At 45.4% G+C, this 17,923-nt stretch overlaps 3 long non-coding RNA genes across 4 annotated transcripts in view; 1 reads left to right on the top strand and 2 right to left on the bottom strand.

Annotated features, from left to right (window-relative positions):
• Positions 1 to 17,923, bottom strand: part of LOC116271465 — a 95,137-nt gene that overhangs the window by 18,548 nt on the left and 58,666 nt on the right. The gene's annotated exons all lie outside the window — the stretch shown is intronic.
• On the top strand, positions 9,748 to 17,846 carry LOC108583072. 2 transcript variants are annotated; one of them, XR_001897336.2, is made up of 4 exons: positions 9,748 to 9,982; positions 13,117 to 13,246; positions 15,898 to 15,989; positions 17,440 to 17,846. It is a non-coding gene; the product is annotated as an uncharacterized LOC108583072 (long non-coding RNA). The 2 variants fall into 2 exon arrangements; XR_002518679.2 differs by lacking the exon at positions 9,748 to 9,982 and having other exon boundaries at positions 11,643 to 13,246.
• LOC110741794 overlaps positions 17,196 to 17,923 on the bottom strand; it is a 58,818-nt gene continuing 58,090 nt past the window's right edge. Inside the window, exon 3 of the long non-coding RNA XR_002518680.2 lies at positions 17,196 to 17,587. This is a non-coding gene — a long non-coding RNA (uncharacterized LOC110741794). The remainder of the gene's footprint in view (positions 17,588 to 17,923) is intronic.

Below are 17,923 nucleotides of genomic sequence, written 5' to 3'. Positions count from 1 at the left end.
GTGTTTTTACTCAGCGTAAGCAGGGACAGGGAAAACCAGAGGGAGAGCTCTAGGACAGGTAATGTTGGCCTCTTCCCGGACCCTAGCTGCCTTGAGCCTCCTGCTGTGCAGGTCCCTCCTTAGGGAGAGGCCTGATCCCATTTTGTCATTAGTCACAAACACCACTTACTGGCCATTTGCATAAGCAGGGCCCTGCACTGCTCCCTCAGGACTTCCTCAGTACCCTCTGTGGCAGGCACTACTGCTTCCAATTTAACCCTGGGGGAAACTGAGGCTCAGCAATTTTGGACCCTCTGCCCAAGCACCACAGGATCATAGTGAAGCTTGTCTTGAGGCTGCTGGGAAGAGGAGAGTTGTCTAGGAGGATATGGCCTGGCTTTCCTTCCCTGGGATCCCCATCCACCCAACCCCACTGCCTTTTATTTTATTTTATTTTTTTAATTTCTTTTTTTGAGATCAAGTCTCATTCTGTTGCCCAGGCTGGAGTGCAGGGGTACGATCTCGGCTCACTACAACCTCTGCCTCCTTGGGTCAAGTGATTCTCCTGTTTCAGCCTCCCAAGTAGCTGAGATTACAGGTGTGTGCCACCACATCTGGCTAATTTTTGTATGTTTTATTAGAAACAAGGTTTCACCATGTTGGCCAGGCTAGTCTCAAACTCCTGACCTCAGGTGATCCTCCAGCCTTGGCCTCCCAAAGTGTTGGGATTACAGGCGTGAGCCACTACATCTGGACCCCACTGCTTTTTGAAGAGAAGTTCCTAACAAAGGGATCAAGACTTTGCATCCTAGCTGCACCATCCTCAGAACTCCATCCTGGGTATAGAAGAGTCCTTTTTAATTCCCATTAAAATTTCTAGCTTAGTGTCTCCTTAAATGAGTTTCATTCAACACAGCATTTCATTTCCCACAATGTGGCAAGCTCATCCCCTATCCCCTTTCACCCAGAGCACTCCCTTATCCCCCAGCACTTAGCTCAGCAGTCGCCTCCTCCAGGAGGCTCCCCTGCCGCTCCTCTGCCCTCTGCCTTCCTCCATGGAACCTTGGCAGTCCCCCAGCTCCACAGTTGTTGCCTTGCATGGTCACCAGGGTAAGATCTCAAGGGCAGGGACACTCCACAGTGTCTGGCAAATGATGGAATGGACAGTGGCCTGGTCCATAGGTCAAGCTGGAGGTCCATAGGCCAAGGCAGCCTGTGGCCTGGGACAGTGACTCAGGCAGGAGGAATGTGGCTCAGGCTGCCTGCAGCTGCGATAAGGAGGACAGGATGGGGCTCTGCAGAGGACATCCTGCAGCAGCCAGGGGACTTCCATGCAGGAGCACATGTGGAAACCCACAGCCTGAGAGAATCCTGGCCTGCATACTGCACAGAGTCCTTGAGGGTGAGCAAGAAGAAAAGACGGGAAATGCCATCCGTCCATCACTGATCCACAGTGGGTTTGGGGAGGAGGCATGGCCAACATCCACTGGGCTACACAGACAGTTTTATGACCACCCCACCTGGCTCCTGCCTTCTGGGGCCCTGCAGCCCATGAATTAATCCCTTTCCAGGCTAGCCTGGGGTGCATCCACCCCTTTGGCTCCTAACCCATGGGGTCAAGCCTCAGGCATATTTCTCCTACCAGCCTGGTTTGGGCCATATCTATGTAATGCTTTTGCCTTAATTTACTTAGGTTGCTCCCTTAAACAGGCTCACATTTTAAACATAACCTCTGCCTCCTAAGCAAATACTCATATTCATAAATTACTCCCACCTGAACCACCACCACTGCCACCACCCACAGGATTCCTGGGCTTCCTTGCAGCATAGCTAAAAGCCTTTTTGGGCATCCACTTACCAGGCACTGGGTGGGAGCAGGCGGCAGGGCACATCCTCCCTCCTTGGGAGCAATATTTACTCAGCAATCCTTCACTCAGCAGTGTAAATCGCTGTGGCTTCCCAGCAGGCATATGATCTCTGCCTGGCCAGGTTTCTCTCCCTTTTCCGTGACTGAATCTGAAGCTCAAGCCCCTTTCCCCACAGCCTGTCCCACATATGCCTGGAAACTGAGGTGTGGTTCATCCTTCAGGGAGCTCCATGCTTCCCTCGTAAGGTAAAAAATCATCCTATTAATGCCCATAGTGATGTCATGTTGATACGGTGTACCCTTGATAGGATGTGATGAGAATCGCATTTCACCTCTGTGGTCTTCTTCCCAACACCCAATAGCCTAATTATGAGAAAAACGTCAGACAAATCTCAACTGAAGGACATTCTAAAAACTACCTGACCAATAGTCTTTGAAACTGACAAGGTCTTTGAAACTGACAAGGTCATCAAAAATAAAGAAGTCTGAAAAGCCGTCATGACCAAGAGAAGCTTAAGCAGACATGACAACTAAGTGAAATCTGGTATCCTAGAAGGAACCATGGAACAGAAAAAGGACACGAAGCAAAACATAAGGAAATCTGAATAAACTAGACTTCAGTTAATAATGACACATCACTATTGGTTCCTTAATTCTAACAAATGTGTCACACTAGTGTTATGATGTGAATAACAGGGGAAACTTGCTGTTGGGGCTATAGAGCTCTGTGTAGTATCTTTGTAACTTTTCTGTAAATCTGAAACTGTTTTAAATTTGAAAGCTTATTTTAAAATAATAATAAAGGTTACTGCAGGAAAGAATGGAGCAGCAACTGCTTGGTCAGATGTCATGGAAGAAAATCTTACTCATGAATCCCAAATGCTGCCTTTCAAACTTTAGTTATGATAAAGTATCAGCTAGTTACTAAGTGGGAAATCCACTTTCTTTCTTTTTTTTTTTTTTTAACTGCTGTTTTAACTATTACACAATCCACAAGAACTATTATTAATATGTACTTTTAAAATTCTGGTTTGACTTATTCTGATTCAAAATGTAATGTATTACTTGTTAGGACTTGAACAGATTGTGAAAGTTGCTCCTACCTTAAGAAATAGTATTATTTGCAGTACACCCCTTGAAAGAGTTTTTGGAAATGACTCAGAATGCCCACTTACTCCACCACATTCTACCCTGTGGGAATTGTGATAAACAAGCAGTAATTTCCAGTGATAGCTAGGTGCAATAAACCCAAACAAGTAGATTCTATACCTCATCGTGCATATGCAAAGTCTAGCCCATTCTTTCCTGCAGTAGTTGGTGAGGTTATCAACATGTGTCTGATTTTCATCCATCAAATGTTTCTTGGGCTGCCATTGTTTTATGGGGAGAGGGACGATTTGAGAAGGGGAGAGATGCTCTCAAAGGGAAATTTGGGAAGAAGCTTCTCTTGTTCTCAGTACAAATATCTCAAAATATAACATTGGTGTCTTGATTTGCCTATTTGTGGTACATAACACATTATAATACCACTCAAGTTATAAAATACTTTCTCTTTTTCTTTTCTTTTTTTTTTTTTTTTTTTTTTTGAGACAGAGTCTCACTCTGTCACCCAGGCTGGAGTGCAGTGGTGCCATCTTGGCTCACTGCAACCTCCCTCTTCCAGACTCAAGCAATCCTCTCACCTCAGCCTCCCTATAGCTGGACTACAGGCATGCACCACCACACCTGGATAATTTTTGTATTTTTTTATAGAGACAGAGTTTCTCCATGTTGCCCAGGCATGCCTCGAACTCCTGGGCTCAAATTATCAGCCTGTCTCAGCCTCCCAAAGTGCTGGGATTACAGGCATGAGCCACTGCACTTGGCCTAGCTGTAGTTTTGTTTGAAATGTCTTTTATCAGGTTGAGGAAGGTCCCTTCTATTCCTAGTGTACTGAGAGTTTGTATCATGAAGAGGTATTGAATTTTGTTAAATGCTGTTCCTGTATCTGTTGAGGCGGCTGTATGGGTTTTCTCTTTTTTTCTGATAATGTGATGGATTATATGGATTTATAAATATTAAAATAATAAAACGACACTGCATTCTTTGGAAAAACTTCCCTTGGTCATGTTGTATTATTCTTTTTAAAAAATGCTGGGCTCAATTTGCTAATATTTTGTTAAAGGATTTTTGTGTCTATATTCATGAGGAATATTGGTCTGTGGTTTTCTTTTCTTGTAATGTTTTTTGTCTGGTTATGGTATTAGGATTGTGCTGGCCAAAACATTTAAAAATTGGGAAATGATTTTCTCCTCCCCTATTTTCTGAAACAGTTTATGTGCAATTGGTATAATTTCTACATTGCAAGTTTGATAGAATTTAGTAGAGCCATCTGTGACTGAAGTTTCCTTGCAAGTAACTGCACATTCAATTTTTAAAATCAACTTGGAGATTTTCAGATTTTCTATGTCTTCCTGTGTCAGTTTTGGTATGTCGTTTTTTAAAGGTATTATAAATATGTTTAATATACTTGCTTGGCATCCATCTTTAGGCCTTACATAAGTTGTTTGAAACCCAGCCATACCCCACCTCCTTTAGCCTAGTTAAAACTTTATTTCTGATATAGCCCACTTGTTCTTCATCCCACTGACCCCAAATCCAACACACCTCAGAGCTGCTAACTGTGATAAAACCTAATGGTCAACACCAGAGTCATGAAAGTAAGTTCCCCTCTTTGCTCGTATTTTCTTTAAATTAGGTAATCCACAATCCCTGTGAGAAAGCCTAAAAGGTAACACCTATGACCTTAATATAGGCATAGCCTCATAGGTCCTCCCTCCTACCCTTTTCACTTTCCATCTCCTTCCCCATTTCCCTCTCCCTCTTCCCCATCACTTGCTAGTTGAGCTCCCTACTGCCTCTACACTTCCCATCAGCCTCCCATCAGCACCCCAATCTCCCTGGGAACTATAAGTAATAAATTCCTTCTATCTCATACATTTTTGGTTACAATTCTTCATTGTGCCTCACCTGACACACACACTTAAACCTAACTTTACCCTAGTCAAGGCTCTCCTAGAGAGTGGATATCTTGGCTTATGGACAACTTTCCAGAGACAGCGCTCAAAACCAAATTAGATCAGGTGCAGGGTACAGTAGCTTACACCTGTAATCCCAGCACTTTGAGAGGCAAAGGCAGGTGGGTCATTTGTGGTTAGAAGTTCAAGACCATCCTGGGCAACAGAGCAAGACCCTGTCTCTACCAAAAAAAATACAGCACAAGTAATTTGCATATCTTGTCTAAGTTGTCAATATTCTTGAGGATAAAGTTGTTCAAAATCCTTTATTTAATGTTTCAATGTCTGCAGCATTGCCAATAATAACCTCCTTTTGTTCCTGATGTCTGGAATTTATTTTCTATCTTGTTAACTTGCTCAGTCTGATGTCATTTTCTATCAGTCTTAATTAAGGATTTTCTTTACCATTTCTTGGAGTGCAAATTTGTTAGAGATGACTCTTTTTGTTTAACCAAAATGCTTTTATTTTTGCCTTGATCTTTAAAAGATATTTTGGTAATTTATAGATTCTGAGTTGCAAGTATTTTTCTTTCAGCACTTTAAAGCTTTTGTTCCATTGTCCTCTGGCATTCATTGTTTCTGATGAGATGTCAGCCCTAATTTTGTTTATGTATATAATGTATCTTTTCTTTGGCTACTTTAAAGATTTTTGTATGTAACTTAGGCTTTTCAGCATTGTGACTATGAAGTGCCTGGATGTGATTTTCCTTGTATCTATTCTGCTGTGACTTGCTCAGCTTCTTGGGTCTGTGGGCTTATGTTTGTCTTTATGAACTATCATGAAAAGCTTGGCTGCCTCTCGTTCACATAGTCTTCCTCTGTGGTGAGCCTGCTCTTCAGCAGAAGAGGTGCTGGCCTCCACTGGGCCTTTTGACTCAACCATGATGGGCTCATCACCACCTGAAATTCAGTTAATCAGGGCTTCTTTGCATCTGCCACTTACTCACCAAATGGAAAAGTATGATTTTTGTTTCCTCTAGTTTTATCTTGTGACCATGATGGTGAAAACCTTTTGCATTCTTCCTCCAAACGCTGAAGCAGAATTCATGGCATTTTCTTCTCATCCTCATTCTGTATACATGGAGGGATTGTACGTTTACCTTATAAAAGTTAGGTGTGGCCATGTGACTTGATTAACCAATGAAATGTGAAGGGCATGAAGTATCCTCCTTCTGGGCAGAATATTTAAGCCTTGCGTGTGATTGGGCACCATCACTTCTCTCTGTGTGATCAGCTAATAACAGCCCCCCAGAGAAATCCACGTTAGTCCCCAGAACCTGTGAATATGTTACTTTACATGGCAATAAGTATGATGCAGATGTAAGTTAAGAATCTTGAGATAGGCAGATTATCCTTGATTATCCAAATGGGTTCAACATCATTACAAGAGGACTTTTTAGAGAAAGTAGAAGAGTAAGAGAATAAGAGTAAAAGAATAAGAGAAGACATGACCTTGGAAGCAGAAGTTGGAGAAGGAGAAGTTGAAGAAAGAGAAGATGCTACATTGCCAGTTCTGAATATGGAGGGAGGAGTACTGAAACAAGGAATGCAGGTGGTCTGTAGAAGATAGAAAATACAAGAAAAAGGATTCTCTCTTAGGGCCTCCAGAAGGAAGACAGCCCTGCCAACATGTCTCTGTTCTGTTCTGTTCTGTTCTGTTCTACTCTATTCTATTTTATTTTATTTTATTTTATTGAGAGAGTCTTGCTCTGTCTCCCAGGCTGGAGTGCAGTGGCATGATCTCTGCTCACTGCAACCTCTGTCTCCTAGGTTTAAGCAATTCTGCCTCAGCCTCCCTAGTAGCTGAATTACAGGCATGCACCACCATGCCTGGCTAATTTTGGTATTTTTAGTAGAGACGGCATTTTGCCATGTTGGCTAGGCTGGTCTCGAACTCCTGACCTTAAGTGATCTGCCTGGCTCGGCTTCCCAAAGTGCTGCTATTACACACATGAGCCACCACACACAGCCCCAGCATCTCGATTTTAGCTCAGTGAGGCCCAATTCAGACTTTGACTTCTATAGCTATATGTAATACATTTGTGACGTTTTAAGCCACTTAAATTTGATTTTAATTTGTTATAGCAGCAATAGGAAACACATACATGCCATCATGAGAACAGCAATGCTCCTGGTGGGAAAGGCTCTGTCACCTGTACGCCTGAAGGCAGGTGACACTCAGCAAAGCAGAGCCTCCACCTGACCATGATGGATGGAGTATGAGCAAGAAATAAGGCTTTGGAGGGCTAGGCGCAGTGGCTCAAGTCTGTAATCCCAGCACTTTGGAAGACTGAGGTGGGCGGATCACTTGAGGCCAAAAGTTCAAGACCAGCCTGGCCAACATAGTGAAACACCGTCTCTACTACAAATACAAAAATTAGCTGGGCAAGGTGGTGCTTGCTTGTGATCCCAGCTACTCGGGAGGCTGAAGCGGGAGAATTGCTTGAACCTGGGAGGCGGAGGTTGCAACGAGCCAAGATTGCATCACTGCATGCCAGCCTAGGCAACAGTGCGAGACTCTGTCTCAATAAATATATATATATATATAAAATAAGGCTTTTTTTTTTTTAAAGCAACTGAGATTTTGCAGGTGTTTGCTTTTATAGCATAGCTACATGTCAGTACAAATACCATCAAATACCATGTAAAGAATTTAAATCTATCTAACTATGCTGTGGGACTTGAAAATTATTTTTCAATGGGCCCTGAACCCTTTTTCAGGCCCTAGAAGTGATGAAGTATTGGATTATTTTTGCAGGAATCTTACAAATGGTTGAGAATTTATAAACCAAAAAGTACTCGAGACAAGTCTCAATCAGTTTAGAAATTTATTTTGCAAGGTTGAGGATGCACGCCTGGGAGACAGGTCTGTGCCTTTCTTCAAAGATGATTATGAGGGTTTCAATATTTAAAGGAGAAAGGGCAGATATTGGGGAAAGAGGAAGAAATTTTAAAAAACTGTAGGTAGATAAGAGGCAAACAATTGTTCTTTTGAGTCTTTGATCAGCTGTTCACATGTGAGAAGGGTAAAGGAATAGTCACTTATGCATTCATCTAGCTCAGAGAATCTGCATTTTTACATAAGATGAAATAAACATAGGGCAGAGGAAGCAAACAGGTATGCATTTGTCTCAGGTGAGCAGAGAAATGACTTTGAGTTCTCTCCTTTGTCCCATACCAGTGAAGATAAGCTGTCAATTCACATCGTCAGGGTGAAATTCAACAGAGCTGTTCTAGCGTAAAGATCTTGGGGCCCATGAGAAATTTCCTAGTGGGCAAATTATGAGGGAGGTAGGTTTGCATGACACAGTTTCCAGCCCGACTGTTCCCTCTGGCTTAGTGAGTTTGGGATCCTGAGGTTTGTTTTCCTTTCACAAATTAGCTCAGCAAGTTGGTTGGGGACTTTGTGTGTTGTGGCTCCTCAGTTCCATAGGGGATAAATACAGAGATTTACGATGTTCTGCTGCTTCTCTCAGGGAGTGGGTAGTTTAAATGGAGGGAGAATCTGTGGATGCATGAAGCCCAGGTAACAATAGGTGGTATGGATTTAAGTCACTTCAGAGGGCCCTGATAACAGTGAAGAAGAGTTACTATGGGGGAAAAAAAAACTTGTTGACAGAAGACAGCCTCTCTTAATCAGTAATAAGTTTTATCAAATGTTGCTGTTCAGCAGGTCAGAGAGCTACAGTCTTCATTTTACTTTATTTCAGAACAAGTCAAATGACAAAAACAAAACACCAGGCTGAAATCACAGGCTTCTACAAGCAGGTATGCTTCAGGGTTTGTCCTGGGGCCAATGTACATATAACCCTACATTTCCTTTGCTTATCTGTAGAACAGAGCAGTAAATGTTCTCAAAGACCACATTACGATTCTATAGTATTGTAATAAGGACTTGGCAGTTTGCAAAAGGATAAAACCTTCATTGCACTAGATCCTAAGGTAGCGAGGAATGCATTACATTTTTAGAGATTTCTCTCATAATCATAGGATACAAATCCTCAAAAATATCTAATGAATCATTGACTCTAATGCCCTGTGAGGCCCAGAGGGTCTCATAGGAAAACCCTGGGGGTGGGAGTTGTCTTCTAGGTTCTGAGATGAATAATTCCAGGGACTGCACGGCACTGGGGGTTTCCTAGGGTTGGGGATGAAGACAACAAGCCGAGTGAGGAACAGTGTGAACCAGGGCCCTCAAGGGAAGAGACAGATTAAGCAGAGACAAGGAAGGATTGCCCTAGGGAGAAGAAGAGGAGGCCTTAGCATGACTGTGGGTTGGGCCCATTGTCACAAAGTCTGTTCTGTCTCCAGGTGGCCTGGGACTTGGAGAATCAGGAGGTGAGAGGACTACTTGAAGATCACATGGAGGAGGAGTCCGATCCAGGCCCAGGTGGGCATCCATCCTCTTCCTTCTTGGCCCAGTGAAGACCCCCATTTACATGCCTTGGGGCCTTTGTGCTTGCTCTTCTTTCTGGTTGGAAACCTCTTACCCCATACGCCCTTGGCTCACAATAGCTCCTCCTTCTTTTCTCGCCTGTCACTTCCCACATGAGACTTCCCTGACCACAGCTGTACCTGCCCCATACACCTTGCCACTGCACATTTTTTGTTGTTGTTGTTGGAGGGTGGGGGACACAGTTTCACTCTTTGGACAAGGCAGTGCAATCTCAGCTCACTGAAACCTCTGCCTCCCAGGGTCAAGTGATTCTCTTGCCTCCGCCTCCCCAGTAGCTGGGATTATAGGTGTGCGCCACCACACCCGGCTAATTTTTGTGTTATTAGTAAAAACAGGATTGCACCATGTTGGCCAGGCTGGTCTCGAATTCCTGACTGCAAATGATCCCCCTGCCTCAGTCTCCCTAAGTGCTGGGATTACAAGCATGAGCCACCGCACCTGGCCTAAGCCATTTTTTATTTTGTTAAGAATATCGTGACTTGACCAAAGGCTTGAGTCTTCTTTGCTCCCTCCTACTAGGTGTGGAAGCAGACATCCCCTCTACGGCTGGGAGACTGTGCTGCAGAGGAACTACGTTGTCATCCCTACCCCACAGGAATCAGGGCAGGGGTCACACGTTTCTGTGTAAGCTTCTTCTTGGGTTATCCCTCTCAGAGGGACAGGAGAGCAAGGAGCTTAGTGTTACAGCATCCACTCCCCCAACTGCCCCCCACTTCTGTCCCTCCCCACCACACACACACCCCTACAGAGAGCCTCTGGGGACATGCTGCTCAGACATGTGCCACAATATGTGTCACCCTCTCACTGGGCTCCCCTGGTGTAAAAGGACAGGCACTGCAACTCCTGTCCCATCCACACTTAGGGGCATTGCCCTAGGCCAGGACGAGAGGCCTTTGGACACACTGAGACCCAAGACCCTGAATCTTGCTGTCAATTTAGGATATGTTTGCAGCTTCCCAAGGCCATGCCCAATTGCTGGAAGAACTCATGGCTTCAACACACACATACACACACACATACACACCCACATACACACACACATACACACACACACACACACCCCATGTCCTTTTTCCTGAAGCAGGTGGCTCTCCCTCTGGTCTGCAACAGCTTCTAAGTTTGCCAAGCTGCCCTGCACTTCCAGCCCACATGCTGGCTTGCTCTCCATTCAGCAGCAGCAAGAGCAGCAGGTCTCTAATTTTGGTTGCTAGACACGTGGTGGATCTTTCAGAGTCTAGGTTTAGAGACAGACACCAGGGATGCATAGTGCCAGAGACAGAGATGGCAGCTGGGGTTGCCAACCCAGGGGCGGGCTTCCCATGGTGCCATGAAAAAGTGAGGAGACGAATCTCCCTTATGCCTTTGCCTGCCTTCCCTTCTCCCTCCACTTCTTCTCAGACTCCACATACGTCATCTCATGCAAGTGCCACAGCAGCCCTGCACGGCATTTGCTGTATCATCCCCATTGCACCAGGGAGGGAAGGAAACAGAGGATGCCTGGCCTTTTCAAATGCAGGCCTTCCACGATACATTGATGGTCCACCTCTCTTTCTGTCCAGCTCTCAAGACTAAGCGCCGGCACACAGTTCCTGTGTCTGCACATCAACCTTGGTGGGGGTTGTAGCTTGATTTGGAAGGAACTTGCATAGCATAACATCCCGCATTCTTAGCTGAGTCTTTGCCAGGGCGGGGGTACTCAAGGTGCCCTGACTTCTTTATGGCCCAGAGCAGTGACTGACATGGTGCATGTGCAGACCTTAACCAAATTGATGCCCAAGGAATCCCTGGCCTTTACTTAGGAAAGTCGAACACCATTTCCTGGGGAGCTGCTGTGGACTGACTCGTGTTACCCCAAAATTCATATGTTGAAGCCCTAACCCCAAATGTGACTGTATTTGGAGATTGGGCCTATAAGGAGGTGATTAAGGTTAAGTGAAGTCATAGGGTGGGGCACTGGTAGGAGTCACGTCATTGTAAGAAGAGTTTGTTTCTCTCTCTCTCTCTGTCCCTCTCTCTCTCTCTCTCCCCTCCTCTCTCTGTCACTCTCTCTCTTTGCTTATGTGTGCAGGCATGGAGGAAAGGCCATGCCAGGGCATAGGGAGAAGGGCAGCTGTCTGTAAGCCAGAAAGAGCCTTCTCTAGAAACCAAATCAGCCAGAACCTTCATCTTGGACTTTCCAGCCTTCAGAGATGTGAAAAAAGAAATTTCTGTTGATTAAGCATCCCAGTCCATGGTATTTTGGTAAGGCAGCCCAGGCAGACTAACATAGGAACCACCATGAGCCTGGTCCAGTATGGCCTGGCCCATGAATCCAGGCCCTGGGGCCTCTGATGGACTCTGAAGACAATGGTGTTCCCCGTGGTTCTTGACCCAGGGCTGCAGGCCGGGGCAGGCACCTGCCTTTCCTCCCATCCATGTCCTGCACTGCTCACTAAGCATTTATAGTTTAGTCTTTGAAGACTTCCTGGAAATGACTTCGGCTTTTCTTTCACAAATTGATCATCTTCCCCAGAGATTGTGTTGAAGCCTGCCATGAAACTTCCTCAGACCCTCACCTTCCTCCCTAAGACACTGTAAAGAGTGATTTTTTACAGTGATTGCTCCTTGTAGTTCCCATGATACTCTGGAAGGAAGCCCAGGGCTGCCAGGACAGGTCCAGATGGCACTTGGTATGGTGTGGGTCTGGGCAAGGGCAGGCTTGGGCTCGGGTTGGAGAGTAACACTGAGGTCTGCACCTTGGCATAGGCCACTCTCTGGGCCCAGGCATCGTCTCCTTCCTCCAGTTGCCCAGGAATGAGTGGCGGCTCTCTGCAGGGCATGGCGGTGTATTGCACTGAGTTTGTACCTCTGTCTCCACTACAGAGGCTGATGCTTCTAGGCCGAGACCTCATTGGTTTAGTTAGTTAGTTTAATGAATTCAGCTTAGTGTGGGAGGAGAAGGGAAAAGAAAAGGAGGGATAAGAATCGGGGAGAGAAAAAGGCAGGGAAGAAAAGTGGGGAACAGGAGTTGCAGGAGTGAAAGCACTGTGGCCTTCAAATCCCACAGCACAAGGCTAGGAGGAGACACAGACCTTTGCACTCAGTGATACTCAAGCCATCTCTCCAGTCTTTGGTTTCCTCTTCAGATAATGAGACATGTGAGTTCCCAACACCCAGAGCCACCGTGCTTGACATCCACCACACTGATCGAAGCGCATGGGCTTTGCTGCTACGGCCAAATAGCAGACAGAAAGAGGGTTTAGAGAGACAAAGCCTCTTAGAACCTCAGCTCACTTTAGATTGTTTGTGAATTCTGTTTTCAGCCTAGCATGTTTTTTAAAAAGCAGCACGATAATCGGGCTGACATCATCTGGCATTAGTGGGAACACTATAAATATTTCTATTTTGAGTCAGGCCAAAATATTATTTTACAATATCATTTAATCACTTCTTCCAGCATTCACCTAATCACTACAAATGTCAAGCAAATGTTTGAAATGAAAGGAACCGATATGTTAAGTCATAAAGAAATTTAGGTAATAACAACCACCCCCGGTCAGGCTAAGTACAGAAGGTTCTGGATTTCTTCCAGGGGCTTCCACAGAGCCCAGGAATGTTTTTGCCATTCACTTACACAGCTGAGCTGACCAGTTCCTGTGACAGGGAACTTTGTTTATTTGGTTTTCACTTTTCGGCATGAAGTACAGTTCTTTTGATTCCCCTGCCTCTAGGGGTCTCGGAATGTTTCTAACTAGAATGTTTCTGCTCATTTGCGAAAGGTCTTGCTCCCCTGGGACTGGTGGGTGCCTGGAAACACTGCTGGCGAGGTGAGGTTCTGCTTGGACCACAGCTCTGCTTGGTCAGCTCACAAATCAGGAGTGTTTCTGGAGTTAGAACTTTCCTGCAGTGGTAAGTTTTCATGAAAGATAGCACTAACTTAACTTTTGAACTCAATGTGATTTTCTTGCAAAGTGCTTCAGCTGGGGAATTCTCACACAGGTTCTGTCTTGTCATCATCACCGCATTACGCTGTTTGTGGACATGTTGGCTTTTGTGTGTGCTGGTGATTCCAGCAAGCTTTCCCCTGATAGAGGAACACTGGTCAGAGGTCTGACTTCATATCTAGTGTCTGCATCAGTGCTTCTAAAAAGCAAGCAGGGCAAAAGGTATCAGATGTTTGGAGAAGGGGCTGGGGACCAGGGAGAGTACAGTTGAAAATAAAATAGCCACAGCTTCCTTAAAAAGTAAATACGGGCCGGGCGCAGTGACTCACGCCTGTAATCCCAGCACTTTGGGAGGCTGAGGCGGGTGGATCACAAGGTCAGGAGATCAAGACCATCCTGGCTAACACGGTGAAACCCCGTCTCTACTAAAAATACAAAAAATTAGCCGGGCGTGGTGGTGGGCGCCTGTAGTCCTAGCTGCTGGGGAGGCTGAGGCAGGAGAATGGCGTGAACCCGGGAGGTGGAGCTTGCAGTGAGCCGAGATGGCGCCACTGCACTCCAGCGTGGGCAACAGAGCGAGATTTCGTTTCAAAAAAAAAAAAAGTAAATATGTAGATCTGGGTTCAGTGGTTCACACCTGTAATTCCAATGCTTTGGGAGGCTGAGGCAGGAGGATTGTTTGAAGCCAGGAGTTCGAGCAACCTGGGCAATAAAGCAAGACTCAGTCTCTATAAAAATTTTAAAATTAACCAGGTACAGTGGCATGTGCCTGTAGTTCCAGCTACTCAGGAGGCTCAGTTGGAAGGATCACTTGAGCTCAGGAGTTCGGGTCTCCAGTGAGCTATGATGACACCACTGCACTCCAGCCTGGGTGACAGTGAGACCCTGTCTCCAAACAAAAAAAAAATTTTTTTTTAAAGTAACTATGCAACTAATAGGTGATCCAGCAATTGTTGTCTTAGGCATTTATCCCACATAAATGGAAACTTGTGTTCAGATTAAAGCATACACATGAATTTTCACAGCAGCTATATCTATAGTAGCCCCAAACTAGAAACAATCCAGCTGTCTTCCAGTTGGCGAATAGTTAATCAAACTGTGGTACATCCATACCATGAAATATGACTCATCAATAAAAAAAAACTGACTATGGATACACACAACAACCTGATGAATCTCCAGGATTTATTCTGAGTGAAAAAAGTCCATCCCCAAAGTCTGCATACTGCATGGTTCCATTTCTATAGCATTTTTGAGATTGACAAAATCATAGAAATAGAGAAGAGGTGATGGGTTACCAGGGTTTATGGAGGGATTGGCGCAGGAGCAAAGTGTTTGGCTACAAATTGGAGACATGGGGATCCTTGTGGTTGTGGAAACACCTGGTATCTTAACTGTATCAATGTCAATATCCTGTTTGCGCCATTGTACATAGGTTTACAAGATTTACCACTGGGGGAAGCTGGGTAAAGGGTACCAGGCATCTTTCTGCATTCTTACATCTGCATGTGAATCTACAGTTATCTCACAATGAAAACTTTAAGTTTAAAAAATAGGGTGGCCAAGGTGGGCTCACTGAGAGGGTGACATTTCGCTAATACTTGCAAAAGGTGAAAGAGATGGCTGTGCAGGCATCTGGGGAGACAGTATCCCTGGCAGAGGCCCCACTTCAGGTGAGCACCTGGCCTTCTCAGTGGCACTGAGGAATTGGTGTGATGAGCAAGGTGATACATCAGGGACATAGCTGGGACTGGACCCAAGGGCCCCAGTAGGCATGGTAAGATCCTGAGCTTTTACTATTAGTGGTCTGGGGAGCCTCAGAGGGTTCTGAACAGCAGAGTGATGTGAGCTGACTTCAGTTTCAACAGATTTCTCTGGCTGCTGAGTAACTAGACTGTAGCAGCCAATGGGGGATAAAGCTGGCAACACTGTTAGTTCACCATAAATGGGCAAGCAAGTAAAATACTGAGGAATAATAATGAATGTTTTGAGACAAGCAAAGAATGGGCTGGAGAGGATGCGTATGGGGAGGGGAGACAACATTGCTCCCTTAGGGAAGAAGGTGACACTTAGGCAAGGCACAAAGTAGGAGAAGGAGCCAGGTTAGAGAGCTCCCAGCAGAGGGAACAGCCTGTGCAAGGGCCCTGCACGGTTCGGGGAGGAGGCAAGACAGAGTCCAGAGATGGAGTCGCTTGCCACCATCATCACCAGTCAGCCATCGCTGCTTGGCCTCTCCCAAGGACAGCACTTTGCATCCAAGGCACTGGTCTCACACTCCTGCTGTTTTCCTCAGACAGAGTCACAGAGCCAGGTCTGGATAGCACTTCACCAGGAGCCCAAGAACAGCCCTGATTTCACAGTGAGCATGAGTTATACTCTCCTCTGTGAGGGTTAGAAGTTGTGGGAAAAATGAAATTCAATCTATTAAATGTGCCTGCTTCCCAAAGCTTCAAACCCACACATGGCAGGACCTGGTGGCCCAGGAGAGAAGGACAGGGCAGGTGGGCTTTTGTCCCAGGGAGCAGACACGGGACTGCTATCTTGGATACGTAGAAGTCAAAGTCAGAGTGAACAGACTTTAACAAAATATGCATGTCATGTTTATCTGTTTTCTAGGGCCGCTGTAACAAAGCATCGCAAACTGGCTGGGCTGAAAGGACAGAAACTTATTCTCTCACAGTTCTGAAAACTAAATGTCCAAAATCAAGGTACGATCAGGGCATGCCCTCCCTGAATTTCTTAGGGGTGGATCCTTCCTTGCTTTTCCCAAATTCTGATAGCCCCAGGTATTCCGTGGCTTATGGTAGAATAACTCCAATCTCAGCCTCCATTTTCACACGCTGGCCTCTCTCTGTGTCTCCACATCACATCATCTTCCCTCTTTTTTTTTTCTTTTCTTTTTTTCTTTTTTTGAGATGGAGTTTCACTCTTGTTGCCCAGGCTGGAGTGTAATGGCACAATCTCGGCTCATTGTAACCTCTGCCTCCCGGGTTCAAGCAATTCTCCTGCCCCAGCCTCCCGGGTAGCTGGGATTACAGGCACCTGCCACCATGCCCAGCTAATTTTTTTGTTTTTTTAGTAGAGATGGTATTTCAACATGTTGGCCAGGCTGCTCTCGAACTGCTGACCTCAGGTGATCTGCTCGCCTTGGCCTCCCAAAGTGCTGGGATTACAGGTGTGAGCCACCACACTCGGCCTCTTCCCTCTTCTAATGAGGACACCAGTCATATTAAATTAGGGCCTACACTATGACCTCATTTTCACAAATTACATCTGCAATGACCCTATATCCAAATAAGGTCACACTCTGACGTACTGGGGGTAGGACTTCAATGGATCCTTTTGGAGAACATAGTTCTGACCATAATCATGTCACACCAGGAAAGGGATAGTGATGAGAAAGGACTGGCAGCTTTTGCTTTGCAGGATCAAGTCACAGATTTTGCTCCAGAGAAGCCATTCTAAGCTCATGTCCACACCCTGTGTCTGCTGACTCTGAATCACTCCCACTAATACCTTTAAAAATACGCTTCAATCTGAGTGCTTCTGTTATTGATTTTGTGTAAAACTTATTTTTATGCTCCTAAAAGCCAGGAAATTTTTGTTATAGGTATACTGCTTTATAGTCACACAAGGCTGAATGACTGGTCTTTTACCCCTTCCTCTGCCATGGCCACAACACCTCCCAGTTGGGAAGTAAGTGGGGGTAGATAAGGCCAGGACAGATTATGGAAGGCCCAGGAAGCCAGGGGAACTTGAACTGGCTTAGGGAGGCAGTAGGGAGTCATTCAGGTCCCGAGCAGGGGAGTAATATGGGAGACACAGAGTCTCCCAGGGTTGGGCAAGGCAGGATGAAGGAGACAAAACAGGGAAGTGAAGTGTAAATGACAGGAGCGGAAATTAAGCCATCAAGATGAAGTTGCAAGCATATTATCTGATATTTTCAGACTTGGGGAGACAAGCTCCTCTTTGGGAGACAGTGAGACTTAGGGAACAATGTGTTGTCACTGATAAAAACCAGGGCATGCAGGAAAAATAGAGAAGAAGAGCTTTAAGTAGGAGGGGAAGCTTAATGGCTTTAAACTTCATCCGAAAGCAAGTGTGTGGTGGTTCTTGAAGAAAAACCTTCTTCTTCGATGTGTTCTTCCTCCTCTTCAGAGATGGCTCTTTGCTCTGCTTCCCGGCTCCTGGATGTCTCAGTCTCCCCAGGTGACCATGTGGCCCCAGAGGCCAGAGCTAGATGTGCTCCGGATCTTGCAGCCCCTCGTCCTATGTCCTCATCCAAACCAGGGGTCATTGGAATGGGCTAAAGAAGAAGAAAACTAGTAAGGATCTGAGGGAAGTGGTCTGGCTGAGAGCTTGACATGGACAGAGTCCTGGCTCTCAGGCAGACACTTAAATTCTCCTGGTGCCACAGACATCACAGCTGAATCCATTTAAAAGAGGATGGCAAATATATAAATCATGACCTCAAAATTCCTTCAATCTCTCACTGGACACCAGGGAAATATTTGTATTATCCCTCAATAACAACCAGGGTCAGGAATAAATTTGGAATTCTTTAATTTAGGCTCCAGTTCATTCATATGCTTCTTGCTAAATTAAACGCTTGAAATAATTTCCTGCTATGAAAATATGAGAC

Source organism: Papio anubis, chromosome 19 (genome assembly GCF_008728515.1).
Source record: "Papio anubis isolate 15944 chromosome 19, Panubis1.0, whole genome shotgun sequence".
Lineage (NCBI taxonomy): Eukaryota > Metazoa > Chordata > Mammalia > Primates > Cercopithecidae > Papio > Papio anubis.
This window is presented reverse-complemented; position numbering and strand designations above follow the sequence as displayed.